Source organism: Panthera onca, chromosome C2 (genome assembly GCF_046562875.1).
Source record: "Panthera onca isolate mPanOnc1 chromosome C2, mPanOnc1 haplotype 2, whole genome shotgun sequence".
NCBI classification, from domain to species: domain Eukaryota; kingdom Metazoa; phylum Chordata; class Mammalia; order Carnivora; family Felidae; genus Panthera; species Panthera onca.
This window is the reverse complement of record NC_138347.1, coordinates 71,001,558-71,023,894: the sequence shown is the minus strand read 5'-3', so window position 1 is coordinate 71,023,894 and position 22,337 is coordinate 71,001,558. Positions and strand designations below refer to the sequence as shown.

The window sequence follows — 22,337 nt, the reverse complement described above, 5'->3', positions numbered from 1 at the left end:
TGGTCCTAGTTCTCAATTGCTTATCTAGTTAGATACTTAGTTCATTAAGAGATGGCCAGGAGACTGTTAGAGGTAAAATGATTCTCTGGTTTGCAGCAACAGGTCTTCCTTCTTCTGAGTAGACTACCTGATTTCAACTTTCACCTGAGAGTAATTGTTTGGGGCCATTTTTGGATTCTCAGCTGGGCACAGTCTTCTTCATATGGCATAGGCTCCAAGGGGGAAGAGTGCAGGTCACTGGGAAAACACAACTATAAGGATTGCTTTGATTTAGCCCCTCCCTACCACACCAGCCCCACCTCCATGCCTACACTATTCCAACAATACCATCCTGTGGTTTTCATGCTCACAATACTCCTTCTCTTCTCCATGCCTTTGCTTGCACTGCCCCTTCCCAGTGCCTGGGATGAAATCTATCCCTTTTCAACTCTCCTTCACCAGCTTACTGTTTGCTCATCATCTAAGATCCAGGATACCTCCTGAATGCCAACCTGGTCAAGTTCTGCTATCTGTGCTCCCATGATGCCCTTTCCAGTTATCACCCCTTTACCACACCCAATTACATAACCTGTTTAGCGATCCAGCTTTGTCTTTGGACCATGAGCTTTTGTGTGCAGGGTTGCTTCTTATTTGTTTCAGTATTTGTAGAGTTTATTCCAGTGTCCAGCATATAGGAGGGGCTCGATAAACATTTATTGAATAAATGAGGTTTAACCATGTGGGTGCTATGCAATGTGAGCAAATCACTTAACCTTCTTAAGATTTCTTTTATCTGCACAATAAGGCAATGATACTTTTCCCTAAGACTGTTATGAGAATTAAATGAGACAATGTATGTAAATATACAGCACCTGACTGATAGAAGATGATCAATAATTTTTTAAGAGCTAAAAAAAGAGTTTAAGAAGTTATCTGTCCAAGCCTCCTGCTTTCATCATCAAAACCCATTAAGCCAGCCTTCTCATGCTACAGGATCTAAATACCATTTTATTTATTTATTTTTATTTTTTCTTATTTATTTATTTAGTTTTTAATTTACATCCAAGTTAGTTAGCATATAGTGCAACAATGATTTCAAGACTAGATTCCTTAATGCCCCTTACCCATTTAGTCCATCCTCCCTCCCTTAACTCCTCTAGCAGCCCTCTGTTTGTTCACTATATTTAAGAGTCTCTTATATTTTGTCCCCCTCCCTGTTTATATATTATTTTTGCTTCCCTTCCCTTATGTTCATCTGTTTTGTATCTTAAATTCCACATATGAGTGAAGTCATATGATATTTGTCTTTCTCTGACTAATTTTGATTAGCATAATACCCTCTAGTTCCATCCATGTTGGTGCAAATGGCAAGATTTCATTCTTTTTGATTGCCGAGTAATATTCCACTGTATATATATACCACATTTTCTTATCCATTCATCCATCAATGGACATTTGGGCTCTTTCCATACTTTGGCTATTGTCAATAGCACTGCTATAAACATTGGGGTGCATGTGCCCCTTCAAAACAGCATACCTGTACCCCGTGGATAAATACCTATTAGTACAATTGTTGGGTCATAGGGTAGTTTTATTTTTAATTTTTTGAGGAACCTCCACACTGTTTTCCAGAGCGGCTGCACCAATTTGCATTCCCACCAGCAGTGCAAAAGAGATCCTCTTTCTCCACATCCTTGCCGATATCTGTTGTTGCCTGAGTTGTTAATGTTAGCCATTCTGACAGGTGTGAGGTGGTATCTCATTCTGGTTTTGATATATATTTCCCTGATGATGAGTGATGTTGAGCGTTTTTTCATATGTCAGTTAGCCATCTGGATGTCTTCTTTGGAGAAGTGTCTACTCATGTCTTTTGCTCATTTCTTCACTGGATTGTTTGTTTTTTGGGTGCTGAGTTTGATAAGTTCCTTATAGATTTTGGATACTAACCCTTTATTTGATCTGTCATTTGCAATATCTTCTCCCATTCCGTTGCTTGTCTTTTAGTTTTGCTGATTGTTTCCTTCGCTGTGCAGAAGCTTTTTATTTTGATGAGGTCCCAGTAGTTCATTTTTGCTTTTGTTTCCCTTGCCTCCAGAGACATTTCGAGTAAGAAGTTGCTGCAGCCAAGATCAAAGAGGTTTCTGCCTGCTTTCTCCTCGAGGATTTTGATGGCTTCCTATCTTACATGTAGGTCTTTCATCCATTTTGAGTTTCTTTTTGTGTATGGTGTAAGAAAGTGGTCCAGGTTCATTTTTCTGCATGTTGCTGTCCAGTTTCCCCAATAAACGTTTGCTGAAGAGACTGTCTTTATTCCATTGGATATTCTTTCCTGCTTTGTCAAAGATTAGTTGGCCATACGTTTGTGGGTCCATTTCTGGGTTCTCTATTCTGTTCTACTCATCTGAGTGTCTGTTTTTGTACCAGTACCATACTGTCTTATTGATTACAGCTTTGTAATATAACTTGAAGTCCAGGATTGTGATGCCTCCTGCTTTGGTTTTCTTTTTCAGGATTGCTTTGACTATTTGGCATCTTTTCTGGTTCCATACAAATTTTAGGATTGTTTGTTCTAGCTCTGTGAAGAATGCTGATGTTATTTTCATAGGGATTGCACTGAATATGTAGATTGCTTTTGGTAGTATCAACATTATAACACTATTATTCTTCCAATCCAGGAGCATGGAATATTTTTCCTTTTTGTGTGTGTCTTCTTCAATTTCTTTCATAAGCTTTCTATAGTTTTCAATAGATTTTTCACCTCTTTGGTTGGGTTTATTCCTAGGTATTTTATAGTTTCTGGTCCAATTGTAAATGGGATCAATTCCTTGATTTCTCTTTCTGTTGCTTCATTATTGGTGTATAGGAATGAAACTGATTTCATTGATTTTATATCCTGTGAATTTGCTGATTCCTGGATCAGTTCTATCAGTTTTTTTGTGGAATCTTTTGGGTTTTCCATAGAGAGTATCATGTCATCTGCAAAGCAGGAAAGTTTGACTTTCTCCTGGCCAATTTTGATATCTTTTACTCCTTTGTATTGTCTGATTGCTGAGGCTGACCTCCAATACTATGTTGAATAACAGTGACGAGAGTGGACATCCCTGTCGTGTTCCTGACTTTGGGGGAAAGTTCTCAGTTTTTCCCCATTGAGGATGATATTAGCGGTGGGTCTTTCATATATGGCTTTTATGATCTTGAGGTATGATCCTTCTATCCCCACTCTCTTGAGGGTTTTTATCAAGAAATGATGCAGTCTTTTGTTAAATGCTTTCTCTGCATCTATTGAGAGGATCATGTGGTTCTTGTCCTATTTTGGATTTAAGGAAGAAGATGGTAACTGTGTGTCTCTTTCTGGGGATATACACTAGATGGGGTTTCATTCCAAAGAAACAACCCTCTTAAGGGCAAGGTCTCTAGAGTGTACTCTGCCTGGGCCACACCTAAGTAGGTGAGAAGAGTTTGCATATGCAAGTCACATGCTCTTTTTACCTAGACTCTCATATGACAAACACCCAGGCTTGCAACACTCTCTAAGTCAGGAGTGAAAAATGAAACAGAATCAATGGTTCCAGACTGATTATGTTTCAAAGATAGGATGTTATTTCTAAACTCTCACCCATTGTTCCTTTTTACTCCTCACCCTTAAGATGATAGCCATTTGCCTTTGTAACTGGCAATAAAGAAAGAGTGAGTAAGCATAGCAGAGAGAAAGGGGGTAGGTTGGGTAAACTGGCTGTTGTTTCACTGGAATGACTCAAGTAAAATATAATCAACATGTATTAGTATCTTTCTTACACTAAATTTGCTGTTGAATTAAGAATGGAAGCCATAGAAGGTCTTAACAACTGGGCATATGAGCCTCCCCAAGTCTTATTTAGGACTAGAAATTTGCCTTTTAAGGGAAACCAAAGGAAGCTGCCCACCCTGAGAGCATAGAGGACCCATCCTTGGGGGCAAGTCTCTGGACAGTTCGATTCAGTGTAGTTCAACACGTATTTCCCAAATGCTTTGGGCCAGGTGGTGTGCTAAGAGCTGGGGAGACAGGTATCACTAAGACATGCTACCTGTCCTAAAGGAGTTCCTAGGCTGGGACTCCCTTCCTAACTAATGTCCAGGTCTATCACTGGATGTGCCAAGTGGGGATGACATATCCCCTTCTGTGCCCATAGGAGATGCTGCCTAAGGGCCCACACTCTCTCCCATTCAGCCCAATGCTGCCTCAGAATTGTTTTCAACACAGCCTATCTAGCTGATCACCTGGCCAAGAACTTATCCCCACAGTTGGTAGTGTACGGGCTTCAGAAAGAGGCAGCTCTCAATTCTAACTCCAGCGTCAGTTTGTACTTTGTTGTCTTGGAAAAATCCCTTCCCACCTTTTGAGCTTCAGTTTCCTCATCTGTAGCATGGGACGGTCTTCACAACACTACAAAGTTGGTACTATTACTGTCCCGTTTTAAAGATGAGAAAAACTGAGGCACAGAGAGGGTAAGCAGCTTTCCCAAGATCACAAAATAGAAAGAGGGAGAGCCAGAATTCAAAGCCAAAGTCTATTTTTAGAGCCCATTCTGGTAACTGCTAAGGTTTGGCTGGTCTTAGGCTGGTCAAATGCTCTCTAGGAGTTAAATAGCACAAAACTGCCAGACTCAGATGACATATTTAACAGAGGGTTCACTCATTAAGAGACATATTCTACTGGCTGAAACTTTAGCTCTGGCTAGAGACAGTTTATTTGGTCTTAAAATAAGAAAAGCTGTGGTGAAAAGACCTGCAGGAGTCACACATATCAAAGCTCATGTCATATCCAAACTGTTTGGTCAAGAGTCTGACTCTTGAAAGCGACTCATCTGATCATGAAATATGAGAGTCAGAGATCACTTGACTAAGCAGTCCAAACCCCTCTGACTAAAATATGCACCATAGGAATATTGCTCAAGTCAACCTCCATTGCCAAGATGGTTACGCAGTGATTGAGGCACAGGTTAAAAGTTCAGAAGAAGGTAAATCTTAAGCCTGAGATGTTTTAAGTGGGCTAATGTTTGTAGAACTCTTAGGATAATGCCTGGCACCTAGGAAACACAGTTTAATTGGTTTGAAAATAAATAAAATATAGCCAGGTGGGTTTATGAGGAGACCCAGAGAGAAGCAGCCATGCCGAGGAGCAAGTTGAGCTTCTTTTCACATCCTTCCCCACACTGGCCTTAGAGAAATCACTTCATTTCTTTTTTTCTTTTTTTCTGTTAAGTTAATTTTTTTATTTTGAGAGAGAGAGAGAAAGAGATTGGAGAGGGGAAGACAAGGGGAGAAAGAGAATCTCAAGCAGGCTCCATGCTCTCAGCACAGAGCCCAGATCTCACAAACTGTGAGATCATGACCTGAGCCAAAATCAAGAGTCTGATGCTTAACCGACTGAGCCACCCAGGTGCCCCCCACCCCCCGTCTTTAAGTTTATTTATTTATTTTTGAGAGAGAAGTGGGGAGGAGCAGAGAGAGAGAGAGAGAGAGAGAGAGAAAGGGAAGAGATAATCCCAAGTAGGTTCCACACTGTCAGCACAGAGCCCGGCCCAACATGGGACTTGAAGTCACAAACCATGAGATCATGACCTGAGCAGAAATCAAGAGTTGGATGCTCAACCGACTGAGCCACCCAGGCTCCCCAAATCACTTCATTTCTGAACCTCATTTTTCTTGCCTGTTGAATAAAAATTACAACAATAAAGTAACTCGAGAGGGTTGTTTTAAGAATCAGACAGTGAGATATTAGGGGTGAAAATATGTCATTTATAAACTATAAAACACTATACAAACATCATTTCTATTCCTATTTAGTCCTTATTCAGAATTCCTGTGAGTGAAAGAACTAGAGAGATATCCTCTGGCAGAGAATAAGATTTCTGGTGCTGGTGCCCAGGATTGTCTGCTCTCCTCCCCAGCACCCTCCCTGGCCCAGCCCTACCCCTAGCTGTGGGTTCAGCCAAGTAGGGAGTAGAGGAGGGCTGCGTCCCGGAATTGGAACACAGGGTGCCCTCTCTTCCTCTCTTGCACAATCAAAGCTGTGCAGAGTTCTTGGGACTACGGGAGAAGTGCATTTGGTGTGCCAGGTCGGCCACATTCAGGATTAGATAGACTTTTAGGGACTGCCCTGAGAACCTGATGACCCAAGATAACCTCATTTCTTTGGGCACCGGAATTGTGAGTTTTACACAACTGACTTTATAAAAACACTTTGGAATATATAGCCTATTCTAAAAGTGAGGACTACTTGTTCAGAACCAAATTGAACTGCTTGAACTGTGGTGTGTACTTCCGAAAAGAGTGTAAAGACACATCATAACTGGGGCACCCTGGGTGGCTCAGTTGGTTAAGTGTCCAACTCTTGGTTTCAGCTCAGGTGATGATCTTATGGTTTGTGGGTTCGAGCCGCATGTCAGACTCTGTGCTGACGGCACAGAGCCTGCATGGGATTCTCTCTCTCTCTCTCTCTCTCTTTCTCTGCCCCTCCCTCAGGTGCACACACGTGCACACACTGTCTCTCAAAATAAATAAAGTTAAAAAGAAATAAAGACATGGCATTTTTATAAACTGTGAGATATCACCCCATTGGGAAGTCCCTTTTCTTTTTCTTTTTTATCATTTTCGTTTACTGTTTGGGAGAGAGCCATAGTTACCTATTGATTTGTCTCTAGGATTCAATCCTGGGAGAAAACCAAAGTGACTCATCAAGAATATGTGAAAGATAAGATTTCATGGATGCTGTGTATAGGAATTAGTTGCCACAAGGGGTAAAATGCAATATAAAGGCACCAAGGAAAGTGTCTTTTAGCTGGTAGTAAGGTAATAAGGAGTGGGGCACCTGGCTGGCTTAGTCAGTAGAGCATGCAACTGTTGATCTTAGGGTTGCAAGTTCAAGTCCCATATTGGGTAAAGAGATTACTTAGGAATAAAAAACAAAAATATAAAAGGCAGGGTGATTTGGGGCTCAGTTCAGTGTATGACTTTTTATTTTGGCTCAGGTCATGATCCCAGTTGTGGGATCAAGCCTTGTTTTGGGCTCCATGCTGAGTGTGGAGACTGCTTAAGATTCTCTCTCTCTCCCTGACTCGTGCTTTCTCTCTCTAAACTAAAAACAAAACAAAAACAAAAAGAGTGCTGAAGCAATTGGACGTTCATTTTTTAAAAATTTCAACATAACTCAAACATTATCTAAAAATTAACTCAAAATGGATTATGGACATAAATGTAAAAAAAAAAAAAAAGGTAATAAAGGAGAAAGTTTTCGTATGGCCCATGAGTTTGAGAGGGAAGCAGAAACCTACAAGCTGATGGGGACCTTTTGCAAATACAACTTTTATATTATTTATTTATTTTTAATTTTTAATGTTTATTTGTTTTTGAGAGACAGGGAGAGCACAAGTGAGAGAGGGACAGAGAGAGGGAGACACAGAATCGGAAGCAGGCTTCAGGCTCTGAGCTGTCAGCACAGAGCCTGATGCAGGGCTCAAACTCACAAACCACGAGATCATGACCTGAGCTGAAGTCAGAAGCTTAGCCAACTGAGCCACCCAGGTGTCCCTATATATTATTTTCTATATATCAAAGAAACCTACCTGCCCTGTGCAGCTTAGTTTCCAGTGGGGCTGTAGGGGACCAATTGTAAGTGCACTATGGGTGCCATACTAGAAGCATGGAGGGCATTGACAGATCAGTGCTTTCGTCAACATCAGCTATTCTTTTTATTTATTTTTTAAAATTTATTATTAACGTTTATTTATTATTGAGAGACAGAGAGAGAGACAGAGTATGAGCATGGGAGGGACAGAGAGAGGGGGAGACACAGAATCCGAAGCAGGCTCCACGCTCTCAGCTGTCAGCACAGAGCCCAATGTGGGACTCAAACTCACAAATTGCGAGATCATGACGTAAGCCAAAGTCGGATGCTCAACCGACTGAGCCAACCAGGCACCCCTCAGCTATTCTTTTTAAATTAATTAATTGATTGATTGTTTTTCATAATTAATTAATTTAAATTTATATCCAAGTTAGCTTATAGTGCAATACTGATTTCAGAAGTAGATTCCAGTGATTCATCCCCTAAATATAACATCAGCTATTCTTCCTAAGGTAAATTCACACACATATGCAGATAAGGCATCCTAGGGGAACTTCATCATGTTTGGAATATTTTCATATTTCAAAATAGTCTTGGCAACAGTTTTATACAATAGAGATCCCCATACATGTGCCAGCCTGGGGCAAAAAACAAATAAGAGTCAGGTGATTGAGTTTGGGCTCATATCCTGAGATGATTCTGATCTCCCAAAGACAGAGGATATTCCAGCTGAGGTACCCAAATGTGTTCCAAATGTCACAGAAGATCTAGCAGAACTGAAGACTAAAGATGGGCTTCATTATTGTGAGCAGGGCCATCCTAAGGAGGGTTTGAGGCTGAGCCTAGACATGAGATCTCTCTTCCCCCAGCCCAACATTTTTATATATGTGAATATGGTTTATTTTTATTCTTATGTTTTAAAGTTCAAAGTTTTACTATGAATTTGGACAAATGAGTGAATATGGTTTAAAAGATCAAGTACAGCTTAAACACCAGGAACTAATAGATATAAATATTAGAAGAATTGTACACTTGTTCGTTCGTTCATTCATTCATTCAATATTTAGCATCCAATAGAGCCTGGGCTTCAGTGGGGAATATGAGATGAATACACCTCTCAGCTCTCAAGAACATGCATTCTATTTGGGTAAACAATGTGTGAACATAGCTTTGTGCAGAATGTCCTGAGAGCCTATAGAGGCTGTTGGAACAAGCAGGCTTACATTTTCTGAGCAGAGAGAGGGATGGCAAAGCTCAAATTTGATTGTGAGAAGAAGGAGGAGGTACTGAAAGCAGAGAGCAGAGTCAGTGCAAAGCCATGCAGCTGTGAAAGAAACTGACGGGCTCAGAGTATTGACATAAGTCACGTGTGGTTGGAAAACAGAATACAGGCATGGGAGTTAAGGCTGCAGAGGAGAGCAGGGACAGATCATAAGGACTGTTACACATGCCAAGGAGCTTGACACTTAATGAATAGATAATGAGAAACAAACCACAAGAAAGCTTTAATTCCCAAAGTGCCACAATCATATTTGCATTTTTAATAGATCACTGAGAAAGCAGTGAGGACAATTATAAAAGGCAAGAGCAAAGGAAAGGGACTACTTGGAAACCCATAGCGATAACTTGACACAATATGAAAGCATTTTCATTATCAAAAATTTAAATAATACAGAAGCTACTCCAGGAACCAACACATTATCCTACTAATGGATACTTCAGTGGTTTCTATTTTTTTTTATTATTAACTATGAATATGCTTGTACAGGGGTTTAGTAAATTGCTTATGAAAAAGATTACTTCTAAAAATGGTCTTTTAAAAACCTAGATGCCAGGGGTGCCTGGCTGGCTCAGTCAGAAGAGCATGAGACTCTGGATATTGGGGTCATGAGTTCAAGCCCCTCGTTGGGTATAGAGATTTTTTTAAATAAATAAAATTAAAACAACAACAACAAAAAAACTAGATATGCCCATCTTGTTGGCACAGCTAAATAGATTTTTGGAGCATTAAGGGATGGATAAGATAGTAAGATAACTCTAATATTACTTTACATCCAATTAATATCAGCCAAAACATGACTGAGCCCAGGACTACAGAGAAAAATACTAGTCCATCAGAATCCAATCTGAGGTAAAGTAGGACTCTTCACAACTCTTGTTCTGGACTGAATGTTTTTGTCCCTCTAAAATTCATATGTTGAAAGCCTGACTCCCAATGTGATGGTATCAGGTGGTAGGGTCTTTGGGAGGTGATTAGGTCATGAGGGTACAGCTCTCATGAATGGGATTCATGTTCTTATAAAAGAGACTCCAGAGATCTCTCTTGGCCCTTCTGCCAAGTGAGGACACGGTGAGAAGATGGCTGCGTTTATGAACCAGGAAGCAGGTTCTCACTGGACACTGAATCTGCTAGTGCCTTGATCTTGGACTTCTAGGCTTCAGAACTGTGAGAAATATATGTTGTTTAAGCCACCCATTCTGCCATTTCTTCATTGCATCTGGGAGAGCAAGATGGGTCACCAGCAGCTCTACTGGAGCCATCCGAGGAAATTTGGCCAGGATTCTCGTTCTTGCCTTGTCCACTCAAACCAGCACGGTCTGATCTGGAAATACAGCCTGAACAGGTGCTGCCAGTGTTTCCATCAGTACTAAAAGGATATAGGCTTCATTAAGTTGGATTAAATGACCTTGCTTGAATGGATCATCCAAGATACATACTTTAATTGCAGATACTCAAGATAACCTACCTTAATGCCAATCATTGTACATAAAATAAAAATACTTTAATTATGACTATTTTGAAGTGAAAATAAAAAGCCACCCAGTCTATTATTTTATTAGAGCAGCCCAAATGGGTTAAGGTAGTTCTCATGGATACACTTGGGAAGACGAGGCACATGTGATGGAAATGTGATATATTTTTCCTAAGAAGGCTTTCACCTAAAGAGGAATCTGGTGACCAAGGGGAGAAATCGGGCTAAGTGGAAACACCTCTCAGAGCAACGCAGCACATGAAGCTGATGGTCCAGGCAGCATCCAGGAGGCCATGTCCCACCAAATGACCACCATTGTGGTGGTTGGTTGGCTATAAGTGTTGGTCCTGGAAGGTCATTGACTTAAAACAAGGCCCTCCACTTTCCTCTCTCTGTGGCAGCTCTCTTACTGTGGTCATTTAATCATCAAAAAACCTGAAACCCTTACAAGGTCTGAGGTCAGATTTGTTTGGGGTCACGTCTCCCTTAGGTTTTGTACCAATCCCATCTCTCATAGATTGGTGTTAATTCTCTGCCTAAAGCCCTAGAGGGATGAAGGATCCCCAGTATCTCCCTTATAGATTCATCTTAGGGTCCCCCATACTTTCATAGTCAGGGATATACCCCAATATCTCCCATCTAAAGCTGAGCTTGATTTTCTTGGTTCAACTCTTTTTTTTTAAATTTTTTAAAATGTTTATTTATTTGAGAGAGAGAAGAGAGAGCACATGCACAAATGAGAAGGGGCAGAGAGAGAGAGAGAGAGAGAGAGAATGAGAATCCTAAGCATTCTCTGCAATGTCAGCGTAGAGTCTGACATGGGCCTCAAACCCACAAACCACGAGGTCATGTCCTGAGCTGAAATCAAGAGTCAGATGTCCAATCAACTGAGCCACCTAGGTGCCCCTCTTGGTTCAACTCTTAAAGACAAGGATAAGGACAGGAGTCAGCCATGATATTAGAGTTATGACATCATGGACTATGGGACTCAAGACCAGCATAGAAACTTTTGAATGTTGGACTAGACTAGAACTGTCTGTAGAGCTTCATATGTAGCAGGTTAGTATGTGCAGATTTAGTAATGGCTAGTTCTCCTGACTAGTCACATAATTAAAAACGTCTCTTACCTGAGAAAAAAGATTCCTAAGAAGTATCATAAAACCATAGTGGGAGATCCATGTTTGTTTCAAACAACTACCAGCCATTACTTAAAGAAGATATCATTTCCTCCAATTTGCAGAAGAGAAAAGATCGTGGGAAAGAATAGCATGCTCAAAGCAGATTCAGCCAAAGAGATTTTAATCTACCTGCAACAGGTCACTCTAATGCCCTCCCTTCTCATATCCCTTCTCTCAACTGACGGAGAAGAGCCCAGTCCTCTTGACTGTGTTCCAGTTGTCTGTTTCTCGTACCTCCAAATTGGCACGGAGATTTGGGACAGCAGAGACCACACTGTTTCAGCTCAGCAGCTGATTTGTTGGATGAGTCTTTAAAATTTTAGGCTGGTAAGGGGCACCTGGGTGGCTCAGTCGGTTAAGCATCTGACTTTGCCTCAGAACATGATCTTGTGGTTTGTGGATTCAAGCCCCACGTTGGCCTCTGGGCTGACAGCTCAGAGCCTGGAGCCTGCTTTGGATTCTGTCTCTCTCTGTCTCTCTCTGTCTCTGTCTCTCTCCCCCTCTCAAAAATAAATAAACATAAAAAAACTTTTTAAAAAATTAAGACTCATAGGGAAAAGCTGTAGACACAGGATTTCAGCCACATCTTTTATAACATCCTTTTGAAAGAAGTGGAGAAATACAAACAGGGTGAAAATGGAGATAATCCACCACACCCGAATTCTGACTGATGGGATCCATGTGAATCCAGAAGGAAAACTCTACTTAGGCTCCATCCTGGTTCAAAATTTTGCCCATGACTTGACTGAGTACAACAGTGACAACCTGATGAATCTGCAGCCAACATGAAACCAGAGAAGACAGTGAAAAGAGGAGATATCGGAATCAGAATCCAAAGAGTGCTCAACAGGCTGGAACAACAGAGAGAATCTGGCAAGATGAAAGTGAACAGGAAAAAAAGTCAAGTACACAGGCATTAGGGGAGAAGATGGGGTTTTTGTAGCATCCACGTAAAGGACTTAAGACGAGGTTAATGTACAAGAACAGAGAGATGTGCTACGATGATTAAAGGCTATAATTATAGAAGCATAATGTCAACAGTAAGGGAGGTGATTGACCTGATCTACTTTATACTGTCATGGCCACATCTACAAATTTACCTCTCAGGTTTTTGGCACACCCTGTAGGAAATATTTGTAAGAAAACAAACATTAGGGTATGTACAGGACAGTAAAAGCACTTGAAATCACATCTTAAGAGGAATGGTCAAAGGAATTCAGAATTTTACCTAGAATCAAAAATTTTTATCTTAAAGAAAAAATACTGATGGTGACATGATTTCTGTCTTGAAATATCTGAAGCTCTGACATACAAATGTGAAATGAAGTTGGGCCATTTGACAGGAACATTTTGGAAGGAAGCCATCCCTTAGAGAATGATAGAATAGATGATGCCCAAGGCCCTTCCAGTTCAGAGAGGCTGCAGCCTTGTCCCTCTGGCATGTCACAGGACTCCTATGTGTCTTATATCCTCATGTATAAAATGATCTCCAAGCAGAGTTTTGCTGTCCAAACTCTTTTCTTGCTCTGATTAGACTGTGTTTTTGTATCTCTTTTTCTTTGAAATTTCCCACAAGGCTGGGTACAGATGGGAGTTAATACATTCTTGTTCATGGCTACCTAGTTCCATTAAATGACAGCATGTGCTGCTCCAGGAAAGGCTATGTGAGGAGAGAGAACCTGCTGTTATGGTCGAATTGTATCCCTCCAAAATTCATAGGTTGAAGTCCTAACCCACCCCCCACCCAGTACCTCAGAATGGGACTGTATTTGGAGATAGGGTCTTAAAAGATGTAAGTTAGAATAGGTCATGAGTGGACCTAATCCAATATGAACGGTGTCCTTATAAGAAGGGGAAATTAGGACACAGTCCTGTGAAGACACACAGAGAGGATGGCCATCCTTAGTCCAAGGGGAAATGCCTCAGAAGAAATCAATCCTGCCAACACTTTGATCCCCAACTTCCAGCCTCCAGAATTGTGAGAAAATCAATTTCTGTTGTTCAAGCCACCTAGTCCATGGTACTTTGTTACAGCAGCCCTTGTTACCCTGTATGCCTGCTATTTTCACATCTCCTTTGTTCTCACATACTGCAGGGAGAATAGGAATGGAAGGTTTTGTTTATGAAAACCTCTTTCCAAAAGTGCCAAGCTGTAAGGACACTGCTAGGATTTATACTTAGATCTCATCCATCCTTTGCAGAAACGTGAAGCTTTTTCTTTGGTTGCAGAGTTTTGCAACTAGAACAGACTCTATACCACAGATCCCAAACTGGTGATCCAAATGGGTTGAATCTGGTCACAGACATGCTCTGTGTTGGTCCCCACATATTAAACATCTTTTTTGAAATAGTGTCAAATGCTTAAAATTTGAGGGATTTTCACAATAAAGCCCATATTTCTGGGTTCTCTTGGAAAATCAGAAGAGTCAGCTTCACTGGGCCTCCCTGGCAACAGTCTGTGGGAGTGAAGTAGTCCTCTCTTTAGATGGGGCGTGTATTCTCCACTTCCTATAGTCCCCACCCAGACTACTGAATTCATTTACCTGACCCCGTTCAGCATTTCTGTCTGTGAGTCTTGTCAACCAAAAAGGGCAAAAATCTGTTACTCTTCACCTTGCAGAGAGTCACCACAGATTTTCCCCTCGATAGCAATAGATATGTTAAGTGTGATACTTCCTTTGCCTTTTGTTCAACTAGCAAAGCTTGTATCACGTTCGTCTCTTTGGATCCTGATTAAAAGTGGAGCATGAAATTGAGAGCATGCTGCTGTAGGAAAGGGTTGTAGAAGCAGGGAAAGCTCAGGCGTAGGAAAGACTGAAAACAGGAAATGAGAGGACTAGCTGTCCTTGGCCTCTGGCAGCCTGACCAGATGCTCCAAGTAATTAGCACCCTGGACTGCCAAAAGTATTGCATTCACAAAGGATAATTTAAATTGCCAAGAACAGCAAGGCAATTGTTCTTGCTTCAAGGTCTCTGGGATGGAAAGCATGTAGAATCACACCTGCATGGTGGAGGACACGGTCTCTCTTGTGCTTCTTTGAGATGAATTGATGCCATTGAGCAAAAGTCTGCATGAAATGTCTTATTCACCTGTTCTCTTCCTAGGACATAAGAGAAATTGGTTTAAGATCTGATTACATTGTAAAAACATTTTGAATGGTTCTGAAGAGCTAAAACAGGTTTTGTTACAAGTGAAAGAGCTACGAACAACTATAATAGCCACAAAAAGAAGAGCTTATGACAAAGCCAACATTTCCTCAAAAAATGGAAGGAAGGAACAGAATGTCCCTTTATGCCATGTCCACTGTATTGAGCAACTTTTCACAAGGCTGCATGGTTGTGCCATAGCACTGTAAGGATGGTAGCCATGATAGGAGGAAGAAAGGAAGAGCTCAGAGAGAGTTCACCATTCCTGTTTCTGATAAAAGAAAGGCGGGGGGGGGGGGGGGGAGTGTCAGGAAATGGAGAAATACAAATAGGTCCCACAAAGATACATCACTTACTTCTCTTACAGTGATAAAGGGAAGATTTTCTTGCCGGAAGTTTCTGTCTTTATCTTAAGGCTTGCAAGACCAGGCAGTTGAGCCAGATGTCAACTTTCCACTTGAAATCCAGCAATGTGAGGGGGAAAAAAGGCTTCCTAAGAACCTAATTCAGAGCAAAGCTGTACTTAGGTCTGGTAGAAGTAATGTCATTTAACATTAAACAACCTAAATCTCATCATGTAATTAATTCCTTTGCTTAAAATCACTCAGTGGCTCCCCATGTGGTTAGGAAGAAGTCCAAATTTCTACGTCTGGCCCCCGATCCTTGACTACTTCCCTAGACTCATCTTCTATTATACACCTTTCGAGCTCTGACCACCCTGGCTTTCTTTAAGTTCCTCTTATATCTTTTCTGTCTCTTTTTTGGGCATGTTCTTCCCTCTACCAAGAACACTACCTCACCGCCTTCAGCTCAGCGTAAATATCACTTTTTCTCAAGCGGGCCTTCTCTTACTGCTACATTAGGTAAACGGCTGCCCACCCACTTATTTCTACGTGGGTTCTATATTACATGCAACTTGACACTTCTCACACTTATTTTAAATTTCTTGTTACTATCCAGCTTCTTGGTTCTATGTGTGGCTTTGAGAGGAGAGGGACTGTATCTTGGCTATGGTTGTATATTTTGCAATTAACAGCACCTGGCGTAGAATCATGTGTAATAAGTATTTGTTCAATGACTACAGTAAAGGTTTTCACAGAAGTAAGAACACTCATAGGCTTTGAACATCTGAGACCATCTCAATCTCCTTTCCTCCGGACAGACCTCATTTCAGTTCAGGAAGATGGGGATCTTTCTTCATCTTAAACCCCTCTAGGAAAGGAGAAACCGTAACTTTCTTGATAGTTAATCTTTGGGTTTTATATAGATAACCTTTGGATAAATCTGACTTAATTCCATTCTATTGCATAATTATACTTCTTTCTTATTTACCACGCATGTTACCAAACCTCTAGTTCTTTGCCAATAAACTTATCATAGAAAGTTACTTTTTACATTGTTAATCACTTGACCTGGCCTCTTTGTTCTCTGCCCTAGCCATCTTCCAACTTCCACCTGGATTACAAGCATCTTGTTTTCACATAGACACTCTACTAGTTTGGTATTTAGAAAAATAAATTACCCTCCATGGAGCACTGGTAGCCAATGTGAGCACTGGTAGCCAATTACCCTCCATGGAGCACTGGTAGCCAATGTGAGGGAAGAGGAGAGGGTTTGATCATCTGATCCTGTGTTAGTGACAGTATCACAAATGCCATTATCACAGTTAGCACTTGAGCTGCGGAGGCTGAGGACAAAAGAGTGGCAAGAGAGAGCCACCAGCCCAGAAAATAACATCCAGCTGGGGACCCATTGAATGCGGAGTCCTGGCCTAAATGCTGTGGGGAGATGCCAAGCCAAGGAAGGCAAAGGTATTTTGCCCTCTGAAAGGACGCTGTCATTCCTTCATGCCACAGGCATTTATGGAGGTCTGCTCGGTGCCAGGCTAGGTGTTAGGTGACTGTCTGTCATCTAGTTATCAAGTCCTCAAGGTGCTCATAGTCCAGGGTGGGGTGGGAGGAGATCATGACCCCAGACAAAGTCTGACTCTTAACTGACTGAGCCACCCAGGCACCCCTTAAATTTTTTTTAACGTTTATTTATTTTTGAAAGAGAGAGACAGAGAGAGAGAGAGAAACCAAGCTCAAGCAGGGTAGGAGCAAAGAGAAGGAGACACAGAATCCAAAGCAGGCTCCTAGCTCTGAGCTGTCAGCACAGAGGATGATGCGGGGCTTGAACCCCCAAGCCATGAGATCATGACCTGAGCTGAAGTCAGACGCTTAACTGACTGAGACACCCAGATGCCCCAGGAGTTCTTATGTAAGAGAAATAATTCCTGTTCCTGTGTTATCAACAATTCACATGAAAGATGTTATGTAGGGGCGCCTGGGTGGCTCAGTTGTTTGGGCGTCTGACTCTTGATTTTGACTCTAGTCATGGTCTTGTGGTTCGTGAGATCGAGCCCCACATCGAGGAGCCTCCTTGGGATTCTTTCTCTCTCTTTCTCTCTGCCTCTCTCTCTCTCTCTCTCTCTCTCTCTCTCTCTCAATGAATAAATAAACATTTAAAAAAGAAAAATGTTTCATAAAGGCAAACATAGCCCCACACTTAGAGGCACTAAGCATAGAACCCATAGGAGCAGATATTCGGCATCCTGGACAAAAAGAAAACTATAAAGAGGGCCTGAGGCAAAACCAATAGGCAACCCACCATGAAAATAGACTGCTCCCAATTCCCTATTGCTGTGGGTCTGTCCTCAATGGCTGGTACCCCTGTCTCCCCTGGCTTCTGGTTACAAATTTTCTCCTACTTCACCATCCTAAGTCTCCTCTCACAGGTGGAAAAGAGATTGAACTAAGTCCATTTGGACTTGGGTAGGGCGGTGTGGTGTCCTAGGATCCCCTTCCCCCAGGCAGCAAGGCATTTCCCCCTGGGGTTAGTGCTGGGTTATCTAATGAGCAAACTGGATGGCTGTTTAGCACAACAGTAAAACACTGCCACTACCAAATATTTTGAGTTTGATATAGGACATTTCAAAACCGTCTTTCATGGGGAAAATTCAAACTTTCTGGGGATCCTTTTCATTTGTTTCACAGGGTGGTATTTTTAAATTTGGAATTATATGAGAAACATCAACATATTTTTAATGCTTAGGACCTTAAAGGCGCAACTCCTTCCCAGAGGGAGTTTATGGGCACATCTGAGGCCTCTGTCCTAAATCACCACCCAGGGGAATTATTCTCATGGGAAGAGTCCCATGCCATGCAGAAGCAGGGACACTGGGGAGAGATAGGACACTAAAACATGCACAATAAGGTGAATTTAATATGGATGGATTTCTTCATAGGATTCTACTTGCTTTCTAGTGATATCCTGATCTATAAACTTTGTGGACACTATTCCTGGGAGATGTTTTATGTAAAAGGTGTTCTGTGGTCAAATAATGTTGGGAAATATTGCACCTTCAATCTCCATCATGAAGATTCATGATGTACATTAGCATATTAAATCTTCCAAGAAGTTGTTCAATAAAGGAACTAGTGTAACTTAAAAAAAAAATCAGTGTTTTTCAAACATATCTAATCATAGCAAGAAACATTTTAAATCAAGTAACAGTGATTAATATCCTGCAATATTGTGTGGTGCACAAATTGAAAAGTGCTACCCTTATATTTGCTTTTTTATGGTGGTGGTGGGATGGTGTTTTCCTTTTTTACTTATTTTTTTAAGTTTATTTATTTATTTTGAGAGAGACAGAGACTGTGTGAGTGGGGGAGGGACAGAGAGAAAGGGAGAGAGAGAGAATCCCAAGCAGGCTCTGCGCTGTTGGGTGGGGCTTGAACTTCTCAAACTGTGAGATCATGACCTGGGTTGAAACCAAGAGTTGGCACTTAACTTATTGAGCCACCCAGGCACCCGGGTGGGATGGTGTTTTCAAGAGACATTGGTGTATGTCCTGTCGAGTAAATCACTGTTTTCCGGGACGCCTGTGTGACACAGTCAGTTAAGCATCCGACTCTTGATCTCAGCTCAGGTCATGATCTCACAGTTTGTGGGTTTGAGCCCCACATCTGGCTCTGTGCTGATGGTGTGGAGCCTGCCTGGGATTCTGTCTCTCCTTCTCTCTGCCCTTCCCCTGCTTGTGTGTGCTTTCTTGCTCTCTCTCTCTGTCAAAATAAATTTTTAAAAAAGTACTGTTTTCCTGTCAACTGATTCATTTGATGGGAAAAATAAGTTTGCAGGCTGACCCACATGAGTGCTCCCCAGATTTCATACCCAGGTGATTGTATGCTAGAGCATCCGTTGACTTTTCTTTCCTTTCCTGTGGCATATTCACCACTTGGTGAAGGGAAGGGCATGTGACTCCAGTGGTCAGTGCATTGTTATGGGCTCCTGTCAGCAAAAGACCACCTGCACCAGCTAAAGGAGTCTAAAAACGGGCAAGGTGAGCATGTCACATTGAAGGAACATGTGTTCTCATTTTATAATACAGTTTTAAGAGCTCATTGTATTGTCTACTGGGTATTTAAGTGAAATACTTAGAGGTTCAATAGAGATTTAGGGGAGAGATGCAGAGAATGGAAGAAAAAAAATGTCACTTTATAAAAAATGTAAGCACGGCAGCTACCCCATTCTCTTCTCTCCCTCCTCCCCTCTTCCTCTCAAACAAAAGCACTGAATATGTCTATTTCTTTTACTCCCACTACAAGCTTTGAACTGGGCAGGGGAGTGTGTCAGGTGAAATGCTTGCTCTCTGGGAGCCCTTAGCGGAATCACCCCCACTGGAGTGGGAAATTGCTAAAGGATTTCTGCCTGAGCTGTAATAGGCAGGGAGTGGGGTTCCTGCTTAACAGAAATTTTCACCCCAGTAGCAGTAACATCTATTGTGCATGTGAATATTTTGTCCTCCCAGAATTTTGCTTCCTTTACCTTCTTTCCTTTCCCCCACCTTTTTGTTTTGTTTGGGGTTTTGTTTTGTTTTGTTTTTAAAATTTTTTTTAACGTTTATTTATTTTTGAGACAGAGAGAGACAGAGCATGAACGGGGGAGGGGCAGAGGGAGAGGGAGACACAGAATCGGAAGCAGGCTCCAGGCTCTGAGCCATCAGCCCAGAGCCCGACGCGGGGCTGGAACCCACAGTCCGTGGGATTGTGACCTGAGCTGAAGTCGGAGGCTTAACCGACTGAGCCGCCCAGGCGCCCCGATGTTTTGTTTTTAATTGTGGGTCCACAGCCTTATTTTTACAGTGCCTCTCCTGGGGTCGGCACTGCTGCCCACTCTCCTGCTCCCTGGGCCCCAGTTTGTTTGTGTCCTGTCTTCCTCTTCATTCTGCTCTCATGGCAGCAGGCTCACAGAGAAAGCAGTTCTTGCTTCAGGGAAATAAGGCACCACTCCCTCTCCTGCGGGTCAGGGGAAGAATGAGAAAATGATCATAGCTAGTTCACTGCTGACTAGATGCCGGCACTGTGCTAAACACTTCCTAATTATTTTCTTATTTCATTCTTTTTCTATTTTACAGATGAGAAAACCAAGGCTCACCAAGGTGAGTAACTTGCCCATAGTCAAGCACACTAAGGGGCAGAGCTAAGGTTTGAAGGCTGATGCCAAAGTTCATGTTCTTAGCCACTGTGGTAAATTCACTCACTCATTCAACACATGTATTGGGGAGTGTTCAAGTAGTGGGGGATACAACAGTGGGAACAAAGAATTAGGTCTTTCCTTATGCCACTTCCTCTCCAGTGAGGAGACAGAAAACATACAGCAAAGCTTGTGATGTCGGGTGCTATGAGGAAAACTAAAGCAGGGTAACAGGATCAAGAGTAGTGGGGAGAGGTGACTCCTCTGTACAGAGTGAATGGTCAGGGAAGGCTCTGTGAGAAGCCACTGGAACAGGGATCGCCCTGTGCTCCTGCATTTTCTCACTGACACCCACATGCCGGTGATTCTGGCTAATGTTCTTAGGACTCTATATTTACATACCCTGACAGATCTCTCGTGAACAGAGAGATTTGGAAAACACCATTTCATTTGGGACACAAAGCTGACATTCTTCCACAGAAATATGTTGGAATATGTCTTCAGAAATATGCTGGTTAGTGTTTGTTCAGAGTTGTCCAGGAGAAAGGTGCTCTCACCAAACACAAACATTCATTTTACTTGGCAGGTAAACTTTATTTTTCTAATAATAATGGGTGACAGTTGCCAAGCACTTACCATGTCATGTGTCAGACATGTGCACATATTTTACATGTGTCACGTCATTTAATGCTGACAATCACTCCAAAGGGAGATTGTCTTAGCTTTGGCCACCATAACAAAATACCACAGACCAGGCTGACTTAAACAACAGAAATTAATTTTCTCACAGTTCTGGAGGGTAGAAGTCTAAGATCAAGGTGCTAACATGATTGATTTCTCTTGAGAATTGTCTTCCTGGCTTGTGGATGGCCTTCTTCTCCCTGTGTCCTTACACAGCAGAAAGAAAGATAGGGTAAGGGAGAGGAAGAATGTGAGCTTTATGATTTCTCTTTTTATAAGGGCACTAATGTTATTATAGAGCCTATGTAAATCTAATTATCTCCCAAAGGCCCCATCTCTGAATACCATCACATTGGGGATTAGGAATTAAATACACAAACTTTTGGGGAACACATTTTAATCTATAGCAGAGATGTCATTCTTTTTTGAAAAAAATTTTAACTTTATTTTGAGAGAGAAAGAAAGTGAGAAGGGGAGGGGCAGAGAGAGAGAGAGAGAGAGAGAGAGGGAGGGAGTGAGAGAATTCCAAGCAGGCTCTGTGCTGCAAGCACGGAGTCTGACACGGGGCTGGAACCCACGAACCGTGAGATCACGACCTGAGCCGAAACAAGAGTCAGATGCTTAACTGACTGAGCCACAAAGTGCACTCTAGCAGAGTCATTATTACTATCATTTTACAAGTAAGAAAACAGGTACAAAGAGCTCAGGTAATTTGCCCAAAGTCACATGCAGTGGAATTAGTATCCAATGATTGTCATTCTGGCACATATCCAAAAATATTTTTGTGAGGAAGAAGAAAATGGCACAATATTACCAGCCCTGAACCAAAATCATGAATTCTGAAAGTGCTTGACAAAAAAATACCAAAGGCCTACAATTTCTAATCCAAGGAACAAACTCTAAAGGGAAACTTCTTTAAAAAGTCCTATATGCTGGCCTATCATGGGTATAAAGCTTCTAAAACTGAATGTTAATCAAATGTCCTTTTTTCTTTTTTTTTAATTATGCAATGGTTATCCTTGTACTTACTCTCTTGACTTTTTTTTTTTTTTTTTTTTTTTTTTTTTTTTTTTTAAGTTGGGAGAGAGGGAGAGGGAGAATCCCAAGATTCTGAGAGCCTGACACGGGGCTTAATCCCACGACCCTGGCATCAGGACCTGAGTGGAAATGAAGAGTCTGACACTCAACTGATTGAGCCACCCAGGTGTCCCAAAATGTTCTTGACCACTATGCTTTTCAGCTTCTTTCCATGTGGAAAGATGCTCTGATCCATCATCCAAGTAGAATGCTGACGAATGCACAATAATGTCTTCACAGAGATGAACATATCCTTCTTTGAAGTCTTTCAAAAAAGTGCATTTCTTTATCTTCTTTGTTCAAGTCATATGCTCTTCTTTCTCTTTAGACATTGGATGAAACAGACTCAGTTTACAATAAAAGAAGTTTTTGCTTTAAGAAAACAAAATATCTGTCAAT

The 22,337-nt window shown here is 41.6% G+C and overlaps 1 protein-coding gene and 1 pseudogene across 3 annotated transcripts in view; both read left to right on the top strand.

The window, feature by feature from the left end:
* The window catches only part of LMLN (leishmanolysin like peptidase), a 144,402-nt gene extending 122,065 nt beyond the window's left edge, over window positions 1-22,337 (top strand). The window contains exons 20-22 of one of the 3 annotated variants that reach the window (XR_009612301.2): window positions 16,330-16,474; window positions 20,122-20,145; window positions 21,939-22,337. The gene's annotated coding sequence lies outside the window, so the exon portion shown is untranslated. Of the gene's footprint in view, window positions 1-2,074; window positions 2,171-16,329; window positions 16,475-20,121; window positions 20,146-21,938 lie in introns of those variants that run through there. The other 2 variants (XR_013557942.1, XR_013557943.1) reach the window with 2 other exon arrangements.
* Window positions 9,603-10,333, top strand: LOC132683595 (small ribosomal subunit protein uS14 pseudogene; annotated as a pseudogene).